At 38.4% G+C, this 27,463-nt stretch overlaps 1 protein-coding gene across 4 annotated transcripts in view; it reads right to left on the minus strand.

The window, feature by feature from the left end:
• The window catches only part of PSMD14 (proteasome 26S subunit, non-ATPase 14), a 112,720-nt gene that overhangs the window by 53,141 nt on the left and 32,116 nt on the right, over positions 1-27,463 (minus strand). Inside the window, exons 1-2 of one of the 4 annotated variants that reach the window (XM_026697157.2) lie at positions 8,328-8,531; positions 4,242-4,295 (exon numbers count right to left, since the gene is read on the minus strand). The gene's annotated coding sequence lies outside the window, so the exon portion shown is untranslated. The other 3 variants (XM_087920084.1, XM_087920083.1, XM_026697158.2) reach the window with 3 other exon arrangements.

A 27,463-nucleotide genomic window follows, 5' to 3' on the forward strand; every position in this document is an offset into this window, starting at 1 on the left:
AAGGAAAATATTGCAATTAATAGATGACCAAGGCCAAGTTTGCTATGGTAGCAAAGAGAAATTCCGGCAGAATTTTATAAAACATTACAAGAATCGTTGAATCTTCCATTGCTAGAAGTTACGAATGAAGTTATGTTAAAGAAGAAGATACCTAAATCATGGTCAGAAGCCTATATTACACTTATTCCTAAAGAGGAGGCCGACCCATTACAAATTAAGAACTATGGACCCATCTCTCTACTAAATGCAGATTACAAAATCTTTGCTTCAATATTGGCAGAAAGACTTAAAAAATATTTAAATAATTTTATTCATCCTGATCAAAATGGATTTCTGCCAAAGAGACAAATTAAAGACAATATGAGAGTTATCTTGGACACCTTGGAATACTATGAGGCACATCCTGAAAAACAAATGGCTCTGATATTTCTAGATGCACAGAAGGCATTTGATAATGTGAATTGGCGATTCATGTTATTACTGTTGGAACAGATGGGTTTTGCTAGAAAATTTATACAAGCAATAGAAGCTATATACTATAAGCAAATGGCAAAGGTAATGATAGAGGGAGAGCTGACAGACTCTATTAATATAAGAACAAGACAAGGGTGCCCATTATCACCTTTGTTGTTTAACTTTGGAAGTGTTAAACAGAAATATTAGAGATGAAAAGAATATAAAAGGAATGAAAATCAAAAAGGAAGAATTTAAGCTGCAAGCATTTGCGGATGATCTGGTTTTCATTTTAGAAGACCCTTTAGAAACAGCATCAAAACTGATAGAAAAGATAGAGACATATGGAAAGGTGGCTGGTTTGAAAATAAATAAAGATAAGACAAAGATTTTGACAAAGAATATGCTATTAAGACAAAAGGAAGAACTGGCAGACCTACTGAAAATTCAAGTCACAAATAAGATCAAGTACTTGGGGATATATTTAACAGCAAGATGTAGTACATTAAAAGAGAATAATTATATTAAACTTAAACAGCAGATAGCGCTAGATTTGGCGAAATGGGAAAACTTACAACTCTCACTAATAGGGAGAATCTCAACAATCAAGATGAATATATTACCCAGAATTTTATATTGTTTCAAACAATTCCAATTAGGCTTGGAAAAGACTACTTTGAAGATTTAAATAAAATTGTGTTGAAATATATATGGCAAGGTAAGAAAACGAGAATAAAGTTAAAACTTTTGCAAGATGCTAGAATTAGAGGAGGATTTGGTTTGCCTAATTGGGAATTGTACTACCAAGCTATAGATCTGATGTAGGTTAAGGAATGGATAACACTAAGAAATGCTAGATTGTTGACATTAGAAGGACATGATTTGTTGTTCGGGTGGCATGCTTTTTTATGGTACAAAGGAACTAAAACACAGGGGTATTTTAGAAGACATTATATACGGGAGTCTCTGTGGTTAAACTGGGAGAAGATTAAAAGACAATGTTATTTGAAAATTCCAGTCTGGTTATCGACTATTGAAGCATTCTCGTATCCTATAATATACAAAAAGGAACAAACAGTTAGATATAGTGAAATACTGAATGAAAAGGGTGAACTTAAATCTATACAAAAACTAGAGGAACAAGGTATAAAGATGAATTGGTTTTCATATGCACAAATACATTCAAGGTATGATAAAGATTCTGAAACAGAAGGTTTCTATGATAAATTGACTGACTTAGATAAGATTTTGACAGGTACTGATGAAAAGGTGATTAAAAAATTGTATGGATATCTCTTAGAAATTAAACTAGAAGAAGAACAAGTTAAAGAAACTATGATTAAGGCTTGGGGGAAGAATTTTGGATATGGGATTGATTTAGAGAAATGGCAAAAATTGTGGTCTCAAAATTATAAAATGACAATGTCAACAGCATATAAAGAAAATTTGTATAAGATGTTTTACAGGTGGCATTCCCCCGACAAGAATAGCAAGAATGTTCAAGAATAAATCTGAAAAATGTTGGAAATGTCTTCAGACACTGGCTCATATTACCATATGTAGTAGACTTGAGCGGACGCTAAAAAATACTGGACTAAAATCCACACATGGTCGGAAAAAATGATGAAAAAAACAAAGACTTGAAACCAGAGATATTTCTATTGGGAATTTTATCTGAAATATATAGTAAAGACTTGAAATACCTGATTGTAAATGTATTAACAGTGGCTAGGATTGTATTTGCTAAAAACTGGAAAAATTAGAAAATACGATCATAGGAGGAAATCATTAATATTGGAATGTGCTGAAATGAGTAGATTGACATTTGAAATTAGAGAACAAGAGGATAAACAATTTTATAAAATTTGGGATCTTTTCTATCAATGGTTAGACAATAAAGTACAGTAATGAAATATGTAGATTTTTAGAAAATAATAAATATATAAAGATGTACTTCTTTCTTATTATAACTACAAAATGATTTTAGGATAGATTTGGGCTGATAATATGAACTGTTATAAAATAAATTAAGTAAATTATGGTTATCTTGTAAAACATGAATGAATAAAAGTATAGTCAAATGACTGATTAATAATGATACTAAGGTATTTAATTTTTGATTGACAATATGAGATTAAATGTAATTGTAATTGAAGACTACGAAATGGAAGCACAAAACAATTTGTAAACCAACCAGCACACTGTATGTACACCTATGGAAGATAGCTTGATGTTTTTATGTTTTGTTTATGTTTGTTTTTAAAAACCAATAAAAATTTAAAAAAAAATTGTTTTGTGCAGGTCCTGCTTTCTTTTCTACCACACTTCTACCAATAGGATAGTTAGTTTCAGGTTAAGAAAATAATATATGTTTTTCTCTTTTCTTCCTAATTAGTTTAATGCAATAAAATACCTTAAAATATTGCAGAAAGGCAGAATGCAGAAATATATGATGATGCTGAAGAAGACGTGCTATTTCATCTTGGAGTTAGGTTTCTTAATACATACTATGGATCAAACTTAAATAAACTTCTTTTAAAGAAATCTCAGACTATCATATTATAGAGCCAAAAAAGAAAATAGTTTCAATCTGGCAAATAAAGTTAGAGTTGTTTATTTAAGAAATACATGCTATTCTATGTATTGATAGGTGGAAAAGTCAATCAAACTGTCTCTACAATATAAGCTGAACTGGGTAAGTTCCATTCTTATCCAAGTCAAGTTTATAAATTAAAATCAACATATTAAAACAACTAAGAGATTTGTTTTGTGAATTACTGAGGACTGAGTTCCCAAACATGGAAGAACAGTTGCCAAAAGAAACACTAAGTGTAGCATTCTATCCTCCATTTAATTACCAGATATAAATGGATATAGTGCTCAATACACTGGCTTAATGTTCTGTTTGAAGCCAGACAGATGTGTTCACCCAGGAAACTAGGCTAAAAACAAAGCAGGGCTTCATGAGACATAAAATAAATGAATGTGATGGGTTTTTTACTTTGCATGTTATCTGAATCCCATTAAAAATAAATGTTTGGTAAATTTTGGGTAAATGTATATGATTTACAATTCATCTCAACAGCCAAGATAACTGTAGACCAGCATCTACGGTATTCTAAATAGTGGATGATTATCAAGTTTCTGTAACTATTTGTTACGGAATGCCTGCATTTTTAAATCCTGAATGACATTTAATATTTTTACATGACATAGCTTTGCTGGCTTAGGAACTCTGGGAGTTGAAGTCCACAAGTCTTAAAGTTGCCAAGGTTGGAGACCCCTGACATAGATAATGCTGTTGAATTGTCAAAAATTAATAACTGACGAATATGAGCACCAAGAACTGTCCACAACAGGACTTCCTAATTACCTTGAGCATTTTACATTCCTAGTTTTCATTCTTCATCCAGTTAAAATATCCCAATTAACTAACACTTACTATGAAGGCATCCCTGTGTCAGACTCTATGAGGCAGATAAGAATGTATTACAAATTATCACCAAGCATTTTTTTAATCTTCCGAGTGAGCTATTTATTTGAAACAGAGAACTAGTGATAGATTTTGCTGCCCAAATTTTGCTCTACTTCCCCCCTCTTTAATTTTTAAATTTTGCTTGTTTGTTCAGAAACAAAATAAAACACATGCTTGTTACAAAAATGCAAATAAAAAACACGGAGGTAATTCACTTCATTTGCTACCTTGAAATCAGAGGACTTTATACAGATATATAAATAGAAACACATTTTTGTGCAAATCTGAATAATAGAAAAATTACTTTTTTTACCTGTCCTAAATCACTGAGATGGGACAAACTTCACACAATGTATTCCAACAATAGCTGAAAGATAAATACAATATATAATTGAATATATCTTAAAACAAAGTCAATTGAGTTTTAAAGTACAGGTATACCTCACTTAACAACAGCAATTGGACTTATGTTTCCATTGCTAAGCAATGTGGTTGTAAAGCATAATGTCAAATGGCTACGTTGCTTAGCAACAGCAATCCCAGCAGTCTGTATTGCCATTCTTAACCAAAACTCATCAATGAGAACCGCCTGACAATTTCTAGCTGGCTTCCAACAAGCACAGTCAATGGGGAAGCTGGCAGGAAATCTCAAGTCCTGGGCAGCTTGCAAGCAGGCTTGTGGGTGGGTGACTGCAGTGTCATAGCACAAACGCAGTCAGAATGTAATGGTTGATGCTGGGTGAGGGTGGCTGGCTGCTGCAGGCACACACTATGGAATATAAGATCCCCGGGATCTCATACTCCGTAGCTGGGATCCTTGAGAGAAAAGGTGGTGGTGGTGCAATTGACTTTGATTGTGGGAAGTTGGCAGAGAAGATCAAAAGCAGTAATCATGACTGCAGGACACTGCAACCATCATAACTTTAAGCTGGTTGCTGAGCATCGGAATGGCAATCATGTGATAGCAGTGGTGCGAGCACAGCTGAAACTTTGGAGACTGGTCATAAATACAACTTGTTCAGAGCTGTTTGAACTTTGAATGGCCACTGAAGAAGTAACAGTAAACCAAAGATTACCTATATGAATACAGGGCAAGATATTATAGGCAAAAAGATAGTAAACAGAAATGCTTTATTTTTGAATCCTTCAGATCTATCTGTACATCTATGGAACTACATCTGCATTCTTGTATTCAAATCTACTTTTTACAGCAGAAGTACAGAAAAATGAACAGAAATTATAATAATGGAGTTAAATAATGTTGTCACAGCAACAAAAGCAAAAGGCACCCAACAGCTTTCTTGGCAAGAATAACTTCTGAGAAATAACTAGTGAAAATATTTTATGCTAAAATATGCTAAATGAACTACAGGTAGTCCTTGTGTTAAGAGCATTTGTTCAAAGTTACGGAAGCACTGAACAAACAATACTTATGCCCAGTTCCTGAAATTATGCCTACTACAACACCCCCAAGGTCATGTGATCAAAATTCAGGCCCTTGGCAGTCCACCCAAACTTACAACAGCAGAGGTGCTGTAACTCCTACCTACCCATCTTCTCCCCCATCTCTGCAACTTTGGCCCATGCATTCTGCAGTCCTTTAACACCTTGCACTTTGTCACCCGCAGCTGACCTTTGGCATCTTCTTGTTCCTCCTGCTGACCAAGTATGCCCCGTCTGACCCTTCCAGGAGACAAGCCCTGGCTGGGCAAGGCTTTCTTCTTGAGCTTAGTAGCAGCAGCTTCCTCATAAGAGGTGAGGAAAAAGGCCTTGTGTGGTTGATTCACAAAGGATCCGGATGGGTATGCCTTATAGCAGCAGGAGGAAGAAGAGTGCAAAGATCACTTGGACAGCGAAGCACGCAGGATGGCAGGGCCTCAGAGTGCAGGGTGGCTGTGTGTTTATGCTGCAGGGCTGGGGCAGCTGGGGCTTCCTGGGGGATTGGACCTTCCCAGGGCAGTGCTGCAGTGCTGGGTTCAACTGGGGCTTCTCTGGGCTGCACTATGGCTCAGAGGTTTCTTGCAAGGCAGGGTGCAGGGTAGCCAAGATGGCAGAGATGGGGGAGGCGGAGAATAAGCACTTGGGTGAGTTGAGGGGGAGGCAACTCCCTACCTTGGCTTGGGAAATGGAGGTTTGGGTCTGGGAGGACCAAGCCTGGAACAGTTCAGATCAGGGTTGATCTTCAGGTAACAACTGATGGGATTCAGTTAACAACAGCAATGGGAACTGCCCAGATTGCCATTGCTAAGCAATAGTCACATGATTTATGACTGCATCACTTAATGGCAGAAATTAGAGTCCTGTTGTAACTCAAGGGTTATATGTATACTAGACCTATAGAAGCTGGAAACAAATGTTAGGAGTTAACTTTGGTTTTTTCTTTGCCAGCCTTTGATTTCCTCAACATATTTACAAAAGAAATTATTTTTAAAATTTGCATAACACCCAATCCCCAACAACTCTGGGTGGGTTCACAAGAAAACAAGGAATAAATCAATTATAATAAACAAGAACAAGGAATAAAAAAACTGGACAGGAATGAAAAAAAAAATCCACACCACCTAATGGAGTCTTTAATCACCTCACCAAAGCCTGGATGAAGAGCTAGGAAAGGCCACTCAAAATTCCTGCTGGGTGAGGCCATCTGGACCTTGTGGGGGAACCTAATTTCAAAGAGCAGGTGCCAGGCAGAAAAGCTGTCTTCCAGGAACCCAACTGATGGTATTAATTGAAGGAACCCAAAATGGGCTGATCGGGCTGGATCAAACTGGCTAGGCCTTATGCAAGGTGTTGTTTATAGGTAATGACCAGCACCTTAAATTTCACCTGGAAACAAACTGGCAACCAGTGCAGCTCACAAAGTATACCCATTTAATGTATAATGTATGAAGAAATGTATATAGAACAGGTGCCAAACTCGATAGTATCATGTGGTGTATCATGATGTATCATGACTTTGCCTTTGTGGAGCTAGGGTAGGCGTGGCCTGCGCGTGACACATCTGGCCTGTGGGCGGCCAGTTTAACACCCCAGGTATATAGTATACGTATACAGCATATCTATATGTGTGTTATGTATGTGTACGCTTTTGAGAGGAGGCAGCAGAATTTTATTTTTAATGTGTATCAGTGTGCCCACAGGAAAAAAAATGACAATAAAAGTTATCTAAGTATTCCCATGCCACTGTATTCTGGACCAGTTCAAGCTTTCAGTCAAGCTATGAAGTGACTAAGCGGCGAGTCTGTTGGGTCTCCAGATCCAGGAGGAGGTGCAGCTGTCCCATCTGATGAAATAGCACAAAAGTCTTCCTGGCCAAAGCTACCATCTACTGATCAAGCAGGAGCTATGCCTTTCAGGAAGGCCCTTAGGTTTTTGTTTCAGGTTTCTAAAATTCCTATGAGAAATATACAGAATGGGCCAAGCGAAGCACATTGGAACTGCTCAGCATCGGAAGAGTCGCTCCGAACTCTCATAATCCAAATAAGCCCATTTTTCGGCTACAAGACCAGAGCAGCTGAGGGGTGGTTGGTTTTTTTTTTTTAACAGGGGGCCCATCACTCCAACTTCAAAGAAGACTCAAGAAGACTCTCCCAAACTCAAAACAATCATATTGAGGCTGGGAGGGCTCAAAGGAAATATAAGCTCTCAACGAATTCATGAAAGTTCACTTGAATTCAGGAAAGCTCACTGGTAGTTTAGGACAGGCATCCCAAAGGTGCTTTTTCAAGAAGCAACTGGACTTTTCTGTTTTGTTTTGTTTTCTTTTGAAGACGTTTTGCTTCTCATCCAAGCAGCTTCTTCAGAATCTTCTCTAGAGCTGAAGAAGCTTCAGTGGATGTGAAGCGAAACATCTTCAAAAAACAAACAAAAGTCCAGTTGCCTCTTGAAAAAAAGCACCTTTGGGACAACGGTGACCCGGATGACTGAGGATCTCCACAGACATTTAGGGCAGACAAGAGCAGCCTCAGCCTGCGAAATTTCATATGCCTCTTTTCTCAGCCGCCTCAGGACGAAGATCCAGCTTGAGCTCCCTCAGGACCGAAGTGTCCCCCCACAGCGGGTCAAGATAAGACGCCTTTCGAGGCATGAGCTCCGTCCAGCTGAACTTTTTATTTCTCCTCACCACCTCCGTGAAGTTCCCGCCTTCCTCTTTCCACCGAGGGCCTCTCGCTCATGGGATTAAAAAAAAAGGAGACTCGAAGGGAGCTTAAAGGCGCCGTCTCCTCAGCATTACTCCCTTACAACGGGGAGAGGAGGAGGAAGAGGAGATGACCAACGGCCGCTCGCCCCCTACGCGCTCCTTCACAAGCCGAACCGGCTCCCTCTTCTCCCACCAGCAGAACCCGACGGTCGCGCTCTCACTCACAGTCAGCGCCTGCGTAGCTCGCACGCGGCCTACCTGTCTGTCGCCGTTGTGTGGTTGCTGGAATCCCACTTCGCCTCGCCCCGCCCGACACCTTCCGCTCAGCCGGGCCGCGATGAATCAGCCCGATTCATTCAAACCCGGTGTAGCGTCCCAAGCGCCCTACTCCCTAGAAACACTTCCGGGGCCAAAGAGCGGCACCCGTTCCTACTTACAGGCCCCGTCTTCCGTTGCTGCATTGGCAGCCAATCGTATAAGTCAAGCTGGGAATCCTAGCAACGAGTTGTCCCGCCCCGTCGCTGTGTTCTGCCCGTTTCGAGGCGCACGTTGGAGTTGCTTCTGCAGCCTGAGGAGGCGGGTAGCTTTGGACTTACTATTGTCTATGTCCTTTGGTTGTAGATAGGCAGCGCCCCCCCCTCCCTACTGGATATTAAAGAAGATATTATTGCTGGAATGCTGCATAAGCAGCAATTTGCAAAGGTCAATTATGGTGATTTATACACAGTGCCTTTTCCCCCCTTTCCAAGAATGCTGCCCTTGAAAATTGCTATCGTCAGTACAATACATTATCGACTTACAACAGTTCATGTAGTGACCAAAGTTACAAAGGCACCAAAAAAGGTAACCTATGACCGTTTTTCAAAGTTACAAAATTTGTAGCCTCCCGACGATCATGTGATTAAAATTCAGATGCTTGGCAACTGGTTCTTATGGCAGTTGCTGTGTCCCAAGGTTATGTGATCACCTTCTGCAGCCTTTCCACAACCAAAGTCAACAGCGATGCCAGATTCACTTAACAATGATTTACTAACTCATCAGTGGCAGTGATTCACTGAACAGCTGTGGCAAGAAAGATCGTAAAATGGGGCAAAGATCACTTAACAAATGTTTCACTTAACCACAGAAATTTTGCCCTTAATTGTGGATCTAAGTCGAGGAGTACCTGTATAGAAAACTGGTGGAGGTGAAATGGCTCTTAGGGGACATCACAGGCTGGATACTTTTATGATTAATACAGGTTTTTTTTTTTATTTCCACTGCACAGGGCAGAAAGCAAGATCTCAAGGAGTTACACCTAACAAAAAGGGGCATGTGAGTGCCCCTCAGCCTTCCTCAAACTGGTCCATTGGCTGAGAGTTCTGCCATTTGGGGGCAAACATGGCTTGTGGCACTTGCAGCTGAGGACATCCAAACAGGTGGTGGAAAACTGGTCCACAACACAGTACAACACAAAACACATCATGTAAGAACATCTTTGAATTATCTTTCACCTTCTTGTTAGACTATTTTTTTAAGTGGACCATAAATTATGTGCCGAGAGCGTATTTAGAATGTCACTGATGAGAATTAAATTACCTTGGAAATCTGGCTTCACCCTCTGGCACTTACAGCAAGGTGCCTGAAGATTCCACCTTTTCATAACAAAAGGTCTGTTCTGTGTTTATGCTGTATGGATTGGATTGACTGGGAACTGAGCCAATTCCCTTTTCTTTCTGTTGAAAAGACAGTTTGTGACTACTGCAATGGTATTATGAGATTCCAGTGTTTTACCCAGATAATCATCTTGATATCACAGCCTCTTGCTGGTGCAAGAATCTACACCCCACATTCACTTGCCAGACAAGGGGCTTCTTATTCTTATCAATGGATGGAGCAATTCCAAGGCAGAAACTGATTTGCGTACCAAGCTGCTGCTTCCTTTGAGGTAAAGAAACATCTATAGACATACCAGAAGCTATGGATCCGAGTTAATGTTTTCAAATATTTATGCCTCACATTTTCCTCAGCGTTTACATAATTATTCACATTCTCTGCCACCATGTTTATTGGCATTAGGGAGGGTATATGAAATATTTACAAAAATAATGCATTCCATCTTCTACATATATAGCAATTCTTTATGAATTCACTCAACTGTACATTTCAGTGTGTTCGTTCTGATGAATCCCAATTAAGTCTGCTTGCAAAGAATTATAACATTAGTCATATACTTAATCTTGTATGATGGTAAAATTCATAAAGTGTAACACTTATGTAACATGGGATAATACTAAATCTTCAAATATCTATGCTAAAATCCCTATTATGCCAAGGTAAAGAGAAATATTTCCCATATTCTCAAATAAGCAGATTCACATCTAAAACATTCAACTGTTATTTTCATTTTCATTTGATTTCATCTGATTTTTTTTTTAAAAAAAACCTTAATTATAAAAAGAAAGAGCTGTGGTGGCACAAGTGGTTAGAATGCAGTACTGCAGGCTACTTCTGCTGGCTGCCTGCAATTTGGCAATTCGAATCTCACCAGGCTCAAGGTTGACTCAGCCTTCCATCCGTCTGAGGTTGGTAAAATGAGGAGCCAGATTGTTGGGGGGCAATATACTGACTATAAACTGCTTAGAGAGGGCTGTAAAAGCACTGTGAAGCGGTATATAAGTCTAAGTGATATTACTATTATTGTATCAGTTTTAAACTCTGAATTAATTAGAGCTTACTAGCTCTGGCTTGCAAAGATCCAGTGGCCTCTGGATAGTTACAAATTTAGAAGTTCCATTACTATATCTCCTACCATCTACTGTAATAGTTGTCCAAACTTAATTCATAATTGTGGTATGGAACCTTAAATAATAGAGTTGAAAGGGAATCAGGCTTGCACAACTTGTCGAAGGAAAAAGAGCCACCATGGTAAAAAGAATTGTGAGTCACAATGGAATACTGACGTTGATCAGCTGTTTGGTGACTAGAACTCCAGAGGCAGCATTAAAGTGGGGTTTTGGTGATGCATTGTATCTGCTCAGCAGTATATATTTTGGAGTAGTGAAGACAGATCCTTCTACAATAGCAATGCGACATTCGGCAGTGGTGAGTATTGAAGTTTTGAAAAATGCCAATGAAGCACACAAGGTTGCTTGATAGTCTGTGATCCGTACGTTGCACAGGTCTGCTTTAGTCCATTCCGTCCAATTTCCTGGTCAGTGCAGGAACCACAGCTACAGCATCTTAGACAAATAAGGCTGCCTAGCTTCTGGCTCAACACATGCATGGAAGGGAACAACACCTCAATGGGCAACTGGTTCCATTGTTAAACTTTATTTATTTATTAAATTTATATAGTCACCCATCTCAACGTTGCAATGGTAGGTGGTCAATGTTTACATTAATAGTGTAAATGTCTATCCAAAGCAGAATGGAATGGATTGTTGTTTCCTTTGATTTGGTAATTATACTTAAGTTAGTACAAATTAAAATTCTACTTGTCTTTTTTGCAGCTGTACGTTGCTGCTGGTATTCATGCTTTGCAAGCAACTATTACGCCAATAACCTTTTTCCACATTTTTCATTATTAATCAAGGAATCCCTAGTCTTATAAGAGATTTGCACTTGTCTCTCTTGAATTTAATTTGATTATTTTCTTGTGATTTCTTCCACATCAGCATCAAGGTTTTAATATTTTTTGCAGTCTTAACTGTCCCACCCAACTTTGTATCTTCTGTGTGAATCTGACAAACATTTCTTCTACCTCCTCATCCCAATCATTAATTACTGCTGAGCAGAGGACTCAGTATTGATTCTTGTGGCAGCCCTTTTGATATTTTTCTCCAGTTTGAGGAGAGACCACTGATCAAATCTTATTGAGGTAGATGTTTGAATTAGCTATGTATCCATTTAATTGGCATGCCAGTCACACTTCATTAAGCTTACTAATTATCATATCATGGGATACTTTGTGAAGTGCTTTGCTGAAGTCAAATTATATGATATCTCTAGTATTCTTACAATCTGTTAAGGAAGTTATTTAATTTAAAAGTGAGATAAGGTGACACCGCAAGATTTATTCTTGACAAATGTTTGTGGATTTCTGGTTATTATTGCACTATTTTTAGGTGTTTATAGACTGATCTCTTTATAAGCCACTCTAGAATTTTCCCAAATATTGAAGCCAGATAGATTGGTCTGTAGGTTGTTGGGCTTTTCTTTTCCCTTCTGTGAAGAGAGGGGAAAGACTTACTACCTTCCAATCATATCCTCCAGGATTTCTAAAAATCATAGCTAAGAGTTTAGCCAGACCATCTGCTAGTACTTCTATTACCCCAGAATAGAATTCACCTGGTCTTGGAGATTTAACCTACAGTAATTCAGAGAGGTGTTTCAAACCCTGTTTCTGTCCGTCTCAATTTTGAAATTTATTTATTTATTGAATTTATAAGAGGCCCATCTCACCGTTGAATTTGTCTTTTTTTTTTAATCTTCACCATTGCTTGATCTTATGGAACCTACAATATTTTTGTCAGAAAAGTCTAAACCAAAATAGAAGGCTTTTCTTTGTTATTATTAGCTTTCTTACTTGAGCAGCTGGAATACTGATTCTGTTGCTTTCCTTACATTGACACTACAATTTGGAGCTTCTAGTCTGTACTCTTCCTTTTTGGCTTGGCCAATTTCCCATTTCTTGCATGTGTTCTTTTTTTTCTTTTCGGATACTAATGAAGCTTCTTATGTACTCACATTGGCTTTCTTTACTGTCTCTGTTTTTCCTCCTCTCTGCAGTTTTGTTTTTATCAGAATGCTAAAGGAGAAACAATATGTCCCTCCTTTAGCATTCTGATCCATCCAGAGAGCCTTCCCCCATTAGCTTCTCATGGCAATGGCATCAGCAGAGAGATCAAGCTGCAGAGGTGTACAGGAGGCAGAATGATAAAAGTAATGTGGTGCCATTGCAATGCAAGTCCCACCCCTTTTGTATATGTGTTGTGATGTCCCATGCAAGTCCCAAAGGGATGGAGCTAGTAGTGTGTTGGCAGGTAGCTCATTCTCATAAAAGCAGCAGGATGCTGTGGATGCCCATGTGATCTACTTATTATTGTTCTGTTGTTGAGTATCAGATCAAGAACAGCTGATTGTCAGGCCAAGGACAGCTGATAGTTGATAAGAGGATTCTAGATTAGGAATACTTTTCCATAATTGAAATTGGCTTGATATAGTAGGGATCTGGATCTGCAGTTGTTCTTCTGGATAAATGGAAAGATCCTTCCACAGTCCCAAAATCTGTATCTAGCAACAATCTGCCAGATACATCTGAGAAGATTACAAGCAGAGTATCATGGTGATAGCCATCTGTGATGATCCTGGCTCCTGACATGGCTATTGCCAAAACTATTTTGGGTGATAGCCAGCAAAGCTCTCCTGGAAAACAGCCAGCAAAGCCAGTTCATTTCACACACTCTCTATACATTATCTGGCAATGAAACCTACCTCTCTAATTTAGTTAACAATAGCTTGGACAATTTCCTGTAAATACAAATAAATTAGTAGTCCTACAACCTAGACAGACTACCCAGAAGATATGTAAATCAAATATTCCATCTTCTTGGGAACCCACAGTACAAAGGGAAATAAGTCTGGTAGCTATTATTTGCTCAGTTGTACTATAATTGATTCCAACTGTGACATTACAGTTCTGTTTCCCTGAAAAGAAAATAGTTTTTTCCTTAAATAATTTATTTTTAAAATGGGGAAAATTGAAAAGGATTTGCTGTGAAGAAGATTATTGAGACAGATGTGGGGGGCAGTTGGTCCATTTTTTTGGGGGGGGGGTCATCTTAACTTCAGGTGACTTTTTCATTCAAATAGATAGTTTTGATTAAGGGGTGTAGTGGTGGCTGTGGAAAATCCACTGCATTCAGAAACTGGAGCATTGGGCTTTTTGGTCCCATACTGGAAAAAGACATGTTTTTGCATGTTTAGGTGACTACCAAATTTTCATAATAATAAAATACCTAGTGCATTGGACACTTCCTCATTGAGATAATCATTGCTTTCTGTAGCCAATAGTAACAAGATACTATACTGAAGAAAAATAGATACTGTTTTTCTTTCCAGAAGATGTATATCTGTAGGGATATTTTCAGGTTTGAATAGCTTTTAAGCATAATTTTCAAGAACAACCTCCCTGTATGCCTGAAGAGAAAAATTTTCGATCAGTTTGTGCTACCTGCTCCAACATATGCCAGTGAAACATGGACACTAACCTCACAATTGATCTAAAAGCTACGAATGCCGCAAAGAGCCACAGAAAGATCCATGCTCAGCACCACAAGACAAGATAGAAAGACCTGCACATGGATTAGAGGACAAGCAAAAATATATGATATCATCAAGAGAGTAAAAGAATTCAAGTGGAAATGGTCTGATCACATAGCAAGACGAATGGATGGCAGGTGGAACAAGGCAATCATAGAATGGATCCCACTTGATAAAAAGTATCCACAAAAGAGACCTAAAACAAGATGGACTGATGACATCAGCAAATATGGTGGGCCCAATTGGCAAAAGAAAGCTCAGGACAGTATTGGTTCTAAACATGTGGAAGAGGCCTTCATCCTGAAGTGGATAGACAATGGCTAAAATGATGAATAGGTTTTTGAACAAGCCTTAATTATCTCTCCAGAATTTCCTCTTGTGGAAAAGCAGCCATCTCCTGCACTTCAAAGGAAGCCATATTTGCTGGGATGGTCTTGGTCCTAGCTGTGGTGACAGGATGAGCTGCCAGGGCCGTGCTGCTCTATCTGTTTTTGCCCCCTTCTGTATTTTATGGATCCAGGTGTTTGGCAGTATGGAAAGCAAAAAAGCTGTGTAAATTATGGCCTGGGAATAAGATAAAGCTAGCACCTCGCTGGTAGGGATAACATAGGGACTGCCAGGATGTGCTATAGCTACAGCAATGAAATGATAAAGTTGGTTTCCTTTAGAAGAAAATTTGTCCATGCCAATGACAAAAAGAAAGACACCAAGGAACAGGGAATGATGATGGGGCAGTTTAATAGGAGCACCAACTCTACCTTGCCTTATCTTCAATTATTTCTAAACCATGATCTGTTTTTGCTACTGTAGCCACTTTGCCATGCTTTACTCCTGTCCTGGGGCTGAAAAGAAACCACATCGTCCCAAATCAAGCTGCTGTCCCCAGTGTGCCCTGAATGCATCTGGAGTAGAGATGAAATGGTTGCTCTCTGTACATTGCTATGGCATAACCTGGGAGGACAGTGATTGGAAATTTCAGTTATGTTTAATGTCACCAACCATGGGGAAAGCTGCCATGGGTCGTATGGATGTCTTGATTTAGAACTGCAGTGACTTATGATTAAATTAATAAATTTCATACTAACAATGGAAAAGTCTCATATTTTACAATTTATTTAGCAAATTTATATGGGCACCCATTTTAATGTCTCCAGATAGCACACAACAATCCAATAAACAATAAATATAAAACTATAGTTGCAGTACTTAAAAACTTAATTACTAACAATTGTGAAGAAGCATTAAAAACTCTAAAAACAGAATTAAACAAGAAAAGAGAAACAACAGACAAAGGGATATCAATATTAATGGAGAACCCTCATGAATGGACCCATCCTTTTGGGTTCCATGCATTTGCTGAAAATGGGACTTTTCATTTATACATAATGGGAATATCACTTACCGTGTTCCTCACAAAATAAGGCTGGCCCTTATTTTTTTTGAGCCCCGAAAAAATAGCTAGGACGTCTTTTTTGGGGGAATTAATTTCTCCCCGCCCCCACGCACCAGCGCCGTCCCCAACAATGGCATCTGAGTCGCTCCCACTTTTCCCCCGTCCCCGTAACAACAGGGAAAAAAAGATTTTGAGGTACCTGGGAGCGCCGCGCGCTGCTTTTTGGTTTAATCCTGAGTGGCTGAGTGGGCGTGAGAAGAGCCAAGCGAGTGTCTGCTGCTGCTACGCTTGGTGATCCTGCCTCGGGCTCTGCAAGTTTGCAAAAGTCCCGATGCGCAGCCCGTTCCTGCATTCCAAGCACCCAGGCCAAGCTGCAGCTGTCCCTCTCTCGCCAGCGCTGTCTCCAATAACAGCGGCAGCAGCGGCGGGAAGTGTGGAAGTGTTTCAGCCACTTCTCGGGTGGGGGAGCCGCTTCCATAAGTTCCATGGTTCCCGCCACTGCTGCCGCTGTTGTTGGAGACGGCGCTGGCGAAAGAGGGACAGCTGCAGCTTGACCTGGGCGCTTGGAATGCAGGAATGGGCTGCGCACCAGGACTTTTGCAAACTTGCAGAGCCCGAGGTGGGAGCACCAAGGGTTGAGCAGAGATGCTCGTTCGGCTCTTCTCACGCCCACCCAGCCGCTCGGGATTAAACCAAAACACAGCGCGCGGTGCTCCCAGGTACCTCAAAATGTTTTTTTCCGTTGTTACGGAGATGGGGGGAAAGTGGGAGCGACTCAGATGCTGTTGTTGGAGACGGCGCTGGCGAGAGAGGCGCCATCACCGGTGGGAACCATGGAAGCTACGGAGGCCTGAGAAGCGGCTGAAACGCTGCCGGACATCCACACCGACGCCAACCGCCTGCTGACCCGGGTAAGGGAGGGGTAAGGGAGCCCTCCATGCTCCATCATGATTGGCTGTTAGGAGCAGCTGATGGTGAGGTGTAGCTGCCCATGGGGCACTCCTAATGGCAAGTTCCCCCCATCTCCCCCCCATTTCGCATGTTTTAAAGTAGGCCTAAATTTGGGGGAGGGGCTTAATTTCATTTTATGCGTAGAAAACATGCTGGGTCTTCCTATGGCGGGGCGTATTGTTGGAGAAACACGGTAGCAAAAAAGAAATTAAAAGAAAAGCCTCAGATAATAGAGTTTTTAAGATTTGAAATTCTACTTCACCCAATATTTTCTGTTAATCAGTACATCAGAAACATAAAGAATGTTATATTTCAAATTCAAGATCACCAGTCATACTTACAATGAGTAATCATATAAGAAAATATGAGAATTTATCATTATGGCTTAATTAATATGAAAACAAAAGAACAAGGACAGGATACTTTTTAAAGTAATTTGATCTTGCTTATTAAATATTATGACAAATGTTTGTGAGTTTTGAGTGTAATAGCTACTTGCTCTGTTTTCTGTTGGTTTTCGGTAGAATAGCTTAAAATCGGTATATTGTTTTATGTTTTGATTTTATTAAAATTTGAGGAGTGTTATTGGGGATAAAATATCGAGTTTGACAACCCTGCTCTAACTGAAGAACAATGCTTCAAATATTTAACTTTAAATTCATGACTACATAAATTTCTATGGATTTAGAAGGTAGAAGAAAATATGATGGATGGATCAATTTTCTTTTCCCAACTACATGTGAAGAGCAGACCTAAAGATTATATCAACAAGCCTTACTGAAAATGAGGCAGAGCTGGTTTTACTCTGCACAGACAATCTTGGGACAACAAAAGTTCCCACAGAAATTTAATAGGAAGTATGAATGTATTGGGCCATTAATGTTATGAATCTTCATTCTATATTCTGCTTCTTTATATACATTGCTTTTTATATTATATGCATTATATATTTATAGACAAACTACAAATCCATCCCGACTCTCTATAAATCCCCACAATCTCCCCAATTGGAAATGAGATTCACGTCCATATCACAATTCCCATATTTCTAATGTAGTCAAAAAATCACAGAGATTTGGTATATTCGAATGGGACAGTCTTACTGGCACGATTCCTCCCATTCCCTTCATAATTTCTAGTATGGGGTTCTTATTACAAAGTTATCAAGAATGCAGTATGATGAGGAAGTTCTAATTGGTCACCAAGATATTGGAAAGATCTTTGTCCTTTAATTTTTTTAGCACAGAAATAGAGGCAGGAAGGGGAGAAAACACATCTTCACCAGACAGGAGTCTAGCGTCCTCAAGGCTTCTTCGGTTCTCTTTTCTAAGCTCTTTAAAACCTACTGCATGAATCCAAGATAACAGCACAAATAACATGAATAAACATACATCCTGATTTGTGTTTTAGTCTTTATTTCAGTGGACAGAATTTCTGCTGCCAATTTGCACTAATAAACAGAGAGCTAACAGCAGGTTTGTGCATGACCTAAGTACACTTGAGTCTCAAATGAGTACTTTATTCCTGTAGAAATAATAATTAAAATGCACTGTCTTTACCCTGCAGGTTTTTACAGAACTTACATGAAATTTTAACACATACTAACTGGCTGCATTGTACTAACTGACTGTATCTCCTAATGGAGATAATGGGTACTTTTTGAGATATATTTAACTATGCAGTCAGACTTTAACAGACGAGTAAAATGCAGGGATGAAAAAATGGACTCCAGATGTTCCAGTATTCCAGCTTTCTCTATTAGCTGCATTGGCCAAGACCACAGGGAGTTAAAATTGAAAATATATGGAGGCCTATAGATTTTCCACTGCACTCTAGTGAATTCACAGTAATTTATTTTACTGAAGCTTCTTGGTGCTACCAAATATAGGCTGCAAAAATCTGGAGGATCGCTAGATAACAGGAAAGAGATTTTAAAAACACTGCTGCCATTGAGTTATTTGGATTCCCCACCCCACCCCACCCCAAACCAGATAAAGTAGCTTAAACTATTTGGTCATTGGTTTTGTCATATTAGATCAGTATTTCTCAAGCTTTTAGCAATCATGGAACAATGCTTACCATCCCTGTCCTATTGTTTCTTTTATTTTTCTTATATGTATCCATGTATTCCTAACTATGTTTTTACTTATACCTATTACCTTGTAAGCAATTGACAAACCAAATAAAAATAAAAAATATATAAATATTCAGAAATTGAAGCAACCACCTATTGGAACAAAGATTCCCCTCCTTATGTTGTCGTGAAGAGCATGACAGTATTAGTGCAGTTTTTGACAATGATTATGGATGCATATATCTTTGTTTCCATTTTAAAGGCATTTTTAAACTAAACTGTGCAGCAAAATCATATTCCACAATTAAGTATTTACTGCTTTATGCACTCTATGTCATAATAACTCTTGGCACAAACTTGCAAGAGAACTGGCTGTGCATTGAATTTGTGTAACTGAATAGTACAAAATAGTGCAAAATCATATTCGAAACATAATAGTGTTTACCATTTCAAGTGTACATTCCTATGCTAAATTAAATATCATTCCAGATGATCCCATAGCCACAAAACAATTTTTAAAGGAAGGGCTACAGACAGAATTAAGTAGGGCAGCCCACTAAATGAATACAGGTCTACTTATGGCTATCATTCAATCAATATTTCAAGATTACATAGACTTCGTTCACACATTGTAATAATCATAACCTACTATTTAATCAAGTTATATATGGGTATTATTTTATCTATCTATCCATCCATCCATCCATCCATCCATATCTATCTACCTATCCACCCATCTATCCTGCCTTTGAGTCAGATTCAATAAAAAATTAGAGTCAGGTTAGAGTAGTAGTTAAGGTACTAGACTAGTTCCATCCTGCCTTAAGCAATAAAGTCATCTGAGTGACCTGGGATCCAGTTTCAGCAAGAAGATAATGTCAAGGTATTTCTGGAAGTGTTGCCTAGAAATCTCATCCATGTAGATGCCTCAAGTAAAATCTATCTGAAAGGGAGGATAGGTAGGTAGGTAAGTAGGTAGATAGAATATTACCCATACATGGTTGATTCTATAGGATTCAGCTATTAGGAAACATGAAAATAAATGTCACAATTGCCATAGATATTGATGGAATTATACAGATTTTTAAAGATCACTTGTAGATGTCTTTGGTTTTTAGCATACAAAGTGAAAACAGATCCCCACTGTTAATTTTAATGATATATCAAGTCATAGTATTGTCTTCTAATGACTGATACATATACTGGAATACTGTAAAATAAATACATATTCAAAACAAGAAAAGAGAGGAAACAGGAGAAATATTTACATTAGGAAATACAGCGAATTAATTGCATATTGTAAAGCCAATATCCAAGTTGTTACTTTTGACAGATGGTATTTTATATTTTGATGTAAAATATACATCAAAATGATTAAGAATATATATATGTCAAGCAAAAGAGACCATATGTTGTTAAACAGTTCCAAATTATCATTTATTCTGAAGGGCAATCTTTTTGCAGCCTTATTTTGCTGTGGTCTGATCCAGTATGTGAAATATTTAATTCACATACTGGACTAGACACCATACCTTAAAAATGGAAATTAAAAAAAAATGTCTAAAATATGTTATTGTTTCGTTTTAAAACTGCTGCAAAATTATTCTTACTAAACAAAAGAAAATGAAGAGATGTGAAAATAGGAAATTCTCAGCTCAAGGCAAAAGTTTGTAATATCAAACCAACAGTGCAATAATAGAAATATTAGCAATAATTTGTGCATGCATTTATTTTCTACTCCCTAACCCAGTCTTCTGTGATCTAATAGATTTGGTAAGTTTTTTAAATACAGTGTACATGGACATTCTATGCAATGTAATTTTTATATCAGAATATATGAGAAACTGTTATCTTTCTTTAATGAGAACTGATAGCATGGATATTGAAAGATGATGATGATGTGTGTGTGTGTGTGTGAGAGAGAGAGAGAGAGAGAGAGAGTGCATACACACACACGCACATATATAAATTATTTCATTTTAGTGGCTATACAAATAGTAATATTTCATAAATTCAAATAAATACTTAGTTTACAAGGCAAGAATACTATTATTATTAACATTACACCCACCCACATTCAGTTCATAATAGTTATCTCTTTCATAGTTGGTTAAATTTTCATGTTTAGACTACTTATAAAATCATATGATACAGGAAGATTTTTCTTCTGTTTCTTTAACTGCTGTCAATGCCTATGTTAATTTTCCGTTAAGGCAATACATCATACCTATTATTTGGAATGAAGTGCCAAGGTATATAATTTTGAAGTATGTTTCCTCTACAATTCTTGAGAGAACCTAATAAGGGTTTATTTATTCATTTCCATTCATCTTATAGTATACCTCTCAAAATAGTACCATGACCATTCATAGTTAAATAATCTGTATAGAATCAACATTATTACCACTTTTCTCGATTACCTCCACAAGTGCTTACAAGAAATTAAAAAAAACCAATAAAGTGCAGGAATAGCAGATTTTATATGGTGTGAGAAGTGAATAGGATTCAGTAAAAATAAATAAAAGCTTCTGAATCTATTAGTCTGGAGACAAAATTAGCAGAGAAATGGAAAAAACAGGGCTGGAATTGGTAAATTAATATTCTTTGCGCTGTGTACATGCAGGTATTATTTAATTGATTGTATCTTAGCTACTAATCCAGTGCCTGAAAGCTACCCTCAAATGATTTTAGGATTACAAGTTCCATGCAAGAGTGTCATTGCTGTGCGTTTCGGAATGTACAAATTGTTGCAGCCACGAATAAATCTAAGTAGTATAAGACTGAATTGCTAGAAGCAGACGGACTAATTAGATAGATGTAGCTGTATTACAAGTGATGATCAAATCAAAATGATTCCTGCATATGGCATTGGAAAGAACATGGAAACAATGAGCAACTAGCTTGCAAATACTTTATCTGGAACTAGCCTGGAGGCTACCCAAAGCCTCTGCAGCCTGGGAATTGGCAGCCAGGAATCCAGAGCCAGGAATAGCCATCATAATCCTCAGTATGTTTGAAAAAGCTTCATTTAGAAATTCAACCATACGCAATGGAAAATCAAAACAGTGAAGATGGCATTCCTATCCAGATGGGGATTGGCAACCTTTGGCTGGCTAGAGGCCATGCAGAGTATTTTTTTTAGTGGGGATGGGGAGATGCAATGGGTAGGGTGGGTGATAATCCAAAGTGGTTTGCCCAGGATTTTATGGAAATTTTTAAAATAGATTGTTGGGGAGAGAATTGTTTTTTTTTAAAAAAAACAACAACCACAACATTATAGCTATTTCAGCCATTACGTTTTTAAAATAACCCCATCTCAAAATTGCAGAAAGCTATGCCATCAGTTTTTAGCAACCATCTATTGAAGTGAGCTTTAGCTCATGAAAGCGTCTGATAACATTTTCTAATCAAAGCAGGACCACCAGATTTCTCCTTCTTCTTGGTCAGATAGGGCATCAGGCACAGGGGCTTCATGGAGCCCTGGGTTGGCTTGTTCATTTCTTGTAAACTGGTAATGACGCCTCTTCCTCCATGAGACAGATGGGACCAATTCAAGATCCCCAGTAGCATACTTGGTTGATTCATCTCCCCACTTTTGCTGCTTATCGCCTTGCTAAATGTCTATGAAGATTCTCTCAGTCATCCAATCATGGTTGTCCCAAAGGTTTCAAAAGGCAAGTGGACTCTTGTTTTTCCTTGAAGATTTTGCTTGTCCTCCAAGAAGTTTCTTCAGTTCTGACTGAATGGTGGATGATGAAAGGATTTATATCCCTTGCAGTCATCTGGTCATTTTCACTCTTTCTGAGAGTTGTTGAGGTCACTTGGAGGTTTATCGGTGCCTGCAGGATCCTCTGAATAGTGCAAATCGGTGTGGAACCTTCTTGGAATCTTTGAAAGAACTATGTTGTAAAGAGGAGATAGGTGGTGTCGTATCACTCCCACTCTGTTGAGAGAAGGCTGTTCAATATAGATGGCCTCTTCGATCCCCTCTTTCAAACAATCCTTTTCCCCAAATATGGGATTGGGGATATACACAACTTGCTGGCCACACTTTGTCCACCTCTAGTATAAACCATGTTTGCAAACTGATGAAGGCAGCTGAATCCAGAGCCTTGTACAACCTTACAAATTAGCATGCTAACATACTAAATATTTCTTATACTAGCAAATCAAAGGATTAGTGAACATTTCAAAACCCTAAGTAGCTGAAAACCACAATATTAAAAAAAACAACCTTCATGATTTTGCATGACACACACAAAAAAGGGACTGGACTTCCATCATGTAGTTGTGACTATTTTGATCTTTTAACTCCCCACCTCCTTGTAGATTCTGAATAATCTTTTCCCCCTGCACATTGAATTTATTAATTTATTTGAAGATCTGTTTGCCTCCCCCACCCTTAATGTAAAGTTTCATAGGATTCAAAAGAAACGCCTGTAAAAACTAAATTTGAAACATGACAGATGTAAAACACAAAATAAACGGTGGAATTAAAAGACCAGGGTAAATAGATATGTTCTGAGCCCTTTCTAAACTGGAGAGAGGGAGTATAAAGTCAAATCACTAAAAGGGCCTTGGTAATGCAAACAGGCCTTTTTGGTCTATTTCTTTCTAGAAAAGTGTCCAAATTGATAGTAATTAGATGTAATTAGATTTACAAAACCTAAGCAGGAGGATCAGAGCTGGTTAATACTTGGATGAGAAGTTACCAGGAAATCCTATACCTCTGAAGGTATGCTGTAAAAACATTCTACAACAGGGGTGACCAACTTTTCGGACCTCAGGGACCGCTAAATTCATAATTTTAAATCCTGTGAACCGCTAATACGATCTGCCTAATGACCAGCTGGATGCAGGGGTGGGATTCTACCAGTTCGCACCTATTCGCCAGAATCGGTTGTTAACATTCTAAGCAGTTCGGAGAACCGGTTTTTAGAAGAAATTACTGGCCTAATCCTGTAAGGAAGGCAGGAAGGAAACATTCTGGTGTTGCTTACAGAAACTGCCTCTCCGTTAACCTTAATACATTCTTGGCAAGACTAGATTTCCCGTCTCTGGAACTTCTCTGGAGTTTTTTTTCCTCCTTTGCTGGTATTTTGCTTGTGTGGAGCGACCATTCAAAGTTACAATGGCACTGAAAAAAGTGACCTATGACCATTTTTCACACTTACAACTGTTGTAGCATTCCCACAGTCATGAGAGGCCAGGCGAGGAGATGCATGTCTCAATGTGAGTGATATTGAGTTGGCCACGCCCAGCCAACATGACCACAAGCCACGCCCACCAACTAAGCCATACCCGCAGAACCAGTTGTTAAAAATTTTGAATCCCACCCCTGGCTGGATGTGTATGGCTAGGTCATGTGACTGGGTGGGCATGGCCACCTTGATGTCACTCACATTGAGGGGTGCCTCGCTAGCCTGTACTCACCCCTCCCCTCCCAGCCACTCCTCACCTGCCAGCCCGAACTCCTTAGGGCCCCAACACGAAGCAGTTGTTTGAGCTAAGCAGCCAGCACAAGAAAGAGTTGGGAAAACAGCTGGCTCAGTTCAAATTGGATCTGACCGAGAAAGAGCTCAGGAGAAGCACCTCACGGAGGACTACGAGCATAGACTTTCCAAGCAGAGGGAAGACCTGCCGGAGTGAAAGGCCAAGTGCCAGTACTTGCAGGCTCAGTGGCTGAAATGATCAGCCAGTTCCAGGCCATGATGCAGTCCCACTGGAACAAGGCCCTCCAGCTCTTCGCCACCAGTGGCACTTCCCTTCAATCTTCACCCAAAGCCCTGCACCAGGAGGCTGAAGCAGACCCCAAGTCAGAATTTCTGCTCCCCCTCCGATCTGCACAAAAAGACCCCGAAGGGGGAGACTCTCTGTGCATGTTCATTGCACATATCTGGCCCAGGGACCGTAGTTTGAGGACCCCTGATTTAATGCAATATAAAAAATGCAAATAATTTTTCTGTGGATCACCAAAAGTTTCTTGTGGACCACCAGTGTTGACCATTGTCTTAGAAAACAATGCCATGTCACTTTGGTACTGTTCCAGTGATATGCCCGTGATGCAAGCAGAGTCAATACTTATGGAAGGAGATGTCTTATTTTTCACCCCTGGAAAAAGAAATAATGGGGTACTTCCTCCAGGAGATATATTGGTGGTAATGGTGATAGTAGCTGTGTCATTTCAAGACAATTTTATTTGTTACTTAACTGTTTGATTGAGTTTTTCCTATTTATTGCTTTTCCGTAACTATTTATGTTATGTTATTTTTGTTTTACTGAATGATCTGTATCAGTAGCAATTCTGGCTTTTTATTAAGGCAATGAGAGATATTATACAAAAGTATTCAAAAAAAAAAAAGTTGAACCGTTATTTTGTCTTCTAGTGACTACAAAATCTGAAAGTCAGCAGCTTCGGCAAGCGTAGTTAAGTGGACAGCTTTTGGTGGATGGGGGTAAGGACATTCTGAATATGAACATGTCCTATTTATTTGATATTTGATATAATGTTTATCCAACCAGTCACTGAAAGTGATATTGAAAATATCAATCATGAATGTGACATTTTATCTCAAAATATGAATTTGGAGTGCTTCATATTTGTTGCCATCATTTGATTGCTTTGATTTTGGTTGATGTCCAATACAAAATCTTTTTGAGTTGTGAACTGCAAAATGCAATCCGATACCATTGCAGGATAATTAACTGTCAAACACCAAACACTGTCTTTAACCTGAATATCAAGCACCAATATTGATTACTTGGGGAAAATATTAATATTTCATTAAGATCATATATCAACATTTGCAGACAAGAATTTAGAAATGTTTTTCAGCTCAAGATGAACTGGAAATTAGCTAAGTAAATATATTTATGTGATGTCCTTTTTATGGTCTACGTATAAACTTACAAACATCAATATACCATTCCAATTAAAATCACATGCATTAAGTTAGTTAACCTTGTTACATTATCTTAACATTTATTGCTTCAAAATTATACAACTGTTATTTATCTACAAATATGATTGGGCTATAAACCCTTTTCCTATTTGGGTATATGTTAATTGCTATATAATAGTTTCCTAGATCTTATGACAATATTCCAAAAATAGAAGAAAACTAATGTTGCTCCAGGTATATGCTAGTAAGTGCTTTCTAGAGGTAGCCTCAGGATATGATCAAAAAGTCAAATGGTACTCATGACATTATGCAGATATAGCGCCACCTGTTTTTTTACACACATAAAAAACAGGCAGAGTTTTAATCATTATGGCTATCATGTTGACTATTTGATCACATTGTACAGACATGCCTGGCCCTTACAGTAAATTAATCAAAGAAACCCTTGAGTTGGAACCAATGCAGTTAATTTCTATAGTAACATAGAAATAATTTGTCATTGCTCTGTTCCAAGTTGCTTTTTCAGCTTATTAATCTAGCCCACAGCTATGGAATTTCCTAGGTTTCCCATCCAAATACCATAATGGGCTATGAGAATAACCTTGGGAGGCAGGAGGAGGAGGTGTGGCCAGATACTTCAGCGCACAGAAGGAATGGGAGCAGAGAAAGGGTTCCAGAAGAACCTTTCAAGTTCTCTGGAAGATAAAGCCAAGGGAAGAAGTGCTTTCAAATTTGAAAGATTTTGTTACTGTTACCCTACAATATAGGTAGCATTAGTATTCATGGTTTTGGTATCCTGTCTGGACTTCTTCAAAGAGCTAACAAATACTAACCTTGTCCGTTTAATGCTGAGATCTTCCATTTAAAGTCAGTACATTGATAATTTTTACCAACATTGTAATAAATTACACGTTTTCTGTAATATATAAGGTGTCAGCTTTGAAATTCAGCTGCCACATTTTTTTAAAGAGAATTGGAGGAGTTGAAAAGATTATATAGCCTGCAACTAGGTTCAGCATAAAATATACATACATACATACATACATACACATTATCTTGGCACTCATAAAAGTCTGTGTTTAAGGAACAGAAATTGGACAATATAATCATGATTTCAGATTGCAAGTATGGTGTTATTTTTAAAAAAACCTTTTCTTTTTGCAACACTTCAATCAGAAATGCCCTTATTACTACAGGCCAGAGATTCCAAATGAGCAAATCTATATGCATCTGTTCAGCATGTTGTTGCTAACTCAAGGAATTATAAATACAAATTTCCAAACTATTTTCTGCAAACTTTAAAAATGCATTTTTATTTACTTTCTTTATAAATTCTTGATCTCAATCCTAGTCTGTAAAGAAAACCATCACTTCCTTTTTGGACAAATGCGGCTTAGTTTCTTCTTGGCTTTTATCTTGCAAGGATATTAGGCTGACACAATTTTTTGACACAATTTTTTGAAAAACACATGCATACACATTGCCATGCAAATGCACAAGCCACAAACCCCCATGGCATTTATCATGGCTTAAACATTAGATTTCTGGCAGAATAAATGTGATTACATTGCTGAAGGATTCTTTCACTTTGCTGCAAAAGACCAACCTGGCTGTCTCTTTCACTGGATTCATTGACTCTTAAAGGATTGACCCCCTCCCCATAGGAAAAAATAAGGTCAAAAGCTACCATCCGTTCTATGCACTGATTTTGCTAGCAGTCAGCAATAGAACATTTTTGCAGTAGTTGTGGCATTAAAATAAGTAACAGTAT

This window comes from Pseudonaja textilis, chromosome 1 (genome assembly GCF_049901715.1).
Source record: "Pseudonaja textilis isolate UNSWEBS1 chromosome 1, rPseTex1.2, whole genome shotgun sequence".
NCBI classification, from domain to species: Eukaryota; Metazoa; Chordata; class Lepidosauria; order Squamata; family Elapidae; genus Pseudonaja; species Pseudonaja textilis.